Below are 3635 nucleotides of genomic sequence, written 5' to 3'. Positions count from 1 at the left end.
GGGGGAAGGGAGGAGGGAGGGGAGGGGAGCTTCTTTCTTCCATTCTCAACCCAATAAACCAGAGCCAAAAGGATTCGGGGTGACACTACCCGCTGCAGAATTGCTCTGAATCATGAAAATAACTCCCTGTCTGCTTGGAGAGCCCCCCAATCAGATGCAAACCCTCCAGAAGGGTACGGATGAATTCCTCCCAGCCTCTGTATCTGTTTGCACATGGGCAAACAGATCAACATTTTGTGTTTCTAGGTGAGGAAACTCGAAGCGTTCAGCTTTTTTGAATCCCTCATTCCTTTGGCTGGGCTGGTTTGACCCTTTACCCCAATTTGAGCTTCAAACAATAGCAAGGGAAGGGGAAGTTGGAGCTGCGATGGCTTCTCCTCACGTGAAATGTCTTTGAAGCATCCTCAAGTGAGAAAATGACATACCCTACTTCATCCGTGTGGTTCCTTAGAGTGTCCCCACCCGGCTAAGGGGAGGAAACACTTGGGCTTATGAAGGAGTTTTGGGTATCAAAGGGCTTTTAGGGGTGTGAAGTGATCACAGGAACAGGAGGATTTTCCTCTGCAGGAATGGAAATCCATGAGAGAACACTGTCGTCTCTTGCTTGTACCTCCAGCGCCAGCACCTAATAAAGCTGGGGAATGGGTAGCCGCCAGGGGACACCCACTCCCACCGCTTCTCATTTCACACAGTCCTGGATGTAAAATTTAGCTTGACAATGGAAACCATTTGTGACTTAAATCTGCATATCTGGCCCAGCATCGATGAAAAAGAACACGGCTTTTAAAGCTAGATGTGCTTCGTGTTTTGTTGTGAGACAAAGACTCGCTCGGTTGCCCATGCTGGAGTGCAGTGGTGCAATCATCGCTTACTGCGACCTCAAACTCAAGTGCTCCCACCTCAGCCTCCTCAGGACTCCTGGGAGCACAAGTGTGTCCCACCATGCCTAATTTTTATTTTTATTTTTAATAGAGATGAGGTTTTGCTGTATTGCTCAGGCTGGTCTTGAGTCCGTGGCCTCTAGCCATCTTCTTGCCTTGGCCTCCCACCATGCTGGGATTACAGGCATAAGCCATTGTACTTGGCCAAGATGGGTCTAGTTTTCAACCCATAATCTGCCCTCTACTTGCTGTGTGACCTTCAGCAAGTTGCTTAACCTCTCTGAGGCTCAGTTTCCTCTTCGGTAAAATGTGAATCACCACCCCCACTTTGCAGGGACATTTTTAAGGAGTAAAATCCAGTACATAAACCTCTTTGGCGGAGGCATGTGCTCTCATACCTAAAGGACCTTACACACCGTTCCTGGGGCCTCAGTAACGCTCTAAATGTTACTTGCCTGGACTTACCTGTCTTCTCCTGAAGCTCATTAGAGGTACATAAAGTCTAAGCTCAATCAACTCCAGTGGTCAGAAAGCCAGGAGAAGGAGCCTCTTTGCCTCTCTGAATGAACAGCCACAGGTTTATGATTTATTTGCTGATTAATTGGATGCTTGGAGACAATTCCATTTCAATTACCTTATTGGCATGGCAAGATATACAAGGGCTGCCAATGTCAATACATTAAGACTGAGCGTGCTGGCGCGGCAGCCAGGATTCAGGGCACTGATGTGTCATCTGCGCCGTAGCGCACAGCGGCAGCTCCGAGAGCACTTCAATGTGACTGCTTCCCTCTCTCCGCTCCTGGGGAGAGAAGGCTCCTGCACACCACGGGCAGGTCCCTCTGGGACTCCCACCCCATCACGGTCTCGGACAGGGTTCTCTAGCTGAGATCTACTAGAGCTGGTGAAGGCAAGAGTGGTCATTTATCACCTGGAGCTGGGTGCATGGTGTGAGGCCCAAGGGAGAAAGGGTAGCCCTTGCCCCTCAAGTACCAGAAACCAGAAATTGTGCTGGACCAAAGGGTGTAGGTAGAATCCCAAGACAGCCCCCGAGATTTCCACTCTCTTTGAGTGCACGCAGAACCTGTGGTGTGATGGGATTTCACTCCTATGCTTAAATTTCCATTGTTGACTTTGCATTCTTTATTTAAAAAGAAGTATCCAGGTAGGCCTGACCTGATCAGGTGAGCCCTTAAAAGGGCCTGGGCCCTGCCTAGGAGATTGGCAGGTTGCGAGCTGATGGTCAGGGCCGTGTGTCAAGGAACTGCAGGCAGCCACCAGGGACTGAGAGTGGCCCCTGGCAAACGGCCATCAAGGGAACGTGGCCGCAGTCTTACAGCTGCAAGGAACAGATTTCCATCAATAACCACATGAGCTTGAAAGAGAACCTGGAGTTCCAGAAAAAAAATGCAGCTCAGCCAACACCTGATTTCTGCCCCGTGAGTCCCTAAGCAGAGAACCCAGGTCAGCCTCGGCCAGACTTCTGACCTCCAGAAGCCGTGAGGTAATACATGTCTGTCCTCTTAAGCTGCCCAGTGTGCAGTAATTGGTTACACAGCAGTTGATAACAGATACGCAAAGCGACTGCATCCCCACTCTTCCAACCCCTCTCCCTTAGAGCTTTGCGGTTTCTGTCCCTGGTACTCCCTGTATATCTGTTTTTCTGCGTTTTCTGGAAGAGTTGGATCTCCCTACTTCTCTGGCATACCGTGGATGATGCCCAAATGGATCCATCCACTTGAAAACCATCTGCTGAGTGGCAAATTCTATGTTCAGGCTTGTTCTCAGGGCTCCTCTGACCACAGCTCCCACCTGACCAGTCCTGCACCACCCAGCTCCCTGCATGCTGGAGCATCCTGAGGCTTCAGGTTCTCTGTGCGTGCCTTCCCCAGAGATCCACACAGCTCTCGTTCACCTCCTTCACAGCTCCGCTCAAATGCTACCTCCTCAGGAAGGCTGGCCCTGACCTCTTAACTTAAGGTTGTCACATTCACTCCCAGCAGCCTCTCTCCCTGCAATATTCCCTCTTGCCACCTTCCTGCCTACTCTTCAAGGTGTGCAGTGCACTTACGTCCTTATTGATCTTCTTGATCGTCGATCTCTTTCAAAAGAAAGCTCTTTCAAGTCAAGGATTTGGGTCTGTTTTGTTCTCTACATCCTCAGCCTTTAGAAGAGCATCTGGTACACAGTTGGTGCTCAAGAAAGACTTGTTGAATGAATGAATGACTGAATGAATGAAGTGGGAGCTATGGCCATGTTTCTTCAAATTCTGTAGGCAGAATCTATTCTGGAGAATGCATTTCAGACTATTTGAATGAATATACTATTCCTTCTCCCTTGAGAATCCTGGGTTGAACAATGTTCTCTCCTTTATTTTTATAGAAATAGCCAGTGTTTCTTAAAGTGTGGTCAGGGGACCAACTATGCCAAAACCCATCTGGGAGCTTGTTAAAAATGTATACCCTTGGCCAGATGCAGTGGCTGATTCCTGTAATCCCAGCACTTTGGGAGGCCGAGGCAGGTGGATTACCCGAGGTCAGGAGTTTGAGATCAGCCTGACCAACATAGTGAGACCCTATCTCTGCTAAAACAAAAACAAAAACAAAATTAGCCAGGCATGGTGGCGCATACCTATAATCCCAGCTACTCGGTACTTGGGAGGCTGCGGTAGGAGAATCGCTTGGACCTGGGAGGTAGAGGTTGCAGTGAGCCGAGATCACACCACTGCACTCTAGCCTGGGCAACAAGACTGGAACT

General features: G+C 49.4%; 1 protein-coding gene and 1 long non-coding RNA gene across 5 annotated transcripts in view; one reads left to right on the top strand and one right to left on the bottom strand.

Annotated features, from left to right (window-relative positions):
• KAZN (kazrin, periplakin interacting protein) overlaps positions 1–3635 on the bottom strand; it is a 1292076-nt gene that overhangs the window by 411567 nt on the left and 876874 nt on the right. The window lies entirely within an intron of this gene.
• Positions 1–3635, top strand: part of LOC108285633 — a 9809-nt gene that overhangs the window by 4091 nt on the left and 2083 nt on the right. Inside the window, exon 2 of the long non-coding RNA XR_001817662.2 lies at positions 2126–2129. This is a non-coding gene — a long non-coding RNA (uncharacterized LOC108285633). The remainder of the gene's footprint in view (positions 1–2125; positions 2130–3635) is intronic.

The sequence above is a fragment of the Cebus imitator genome, unplaced genomic scaffold, assembly GCF_001604975.1.
Source record: "Cebus imitator isolate Cc_AM_T3 unplaced genomic scaffold, Cebus_imitator-1.0 Scaffold15, whole genome shotgun sequence".
NCBI lineage: Eukaryota > Metazoa > Chordata > Mammalia > Primates > Cebidae > Cebus > Cebus imitator.
The sequence above is the reverse complement of the archived record's forward strand: the minus strand, read 5'-3'. Positions and strand labels throughout refer to the sequence as shown.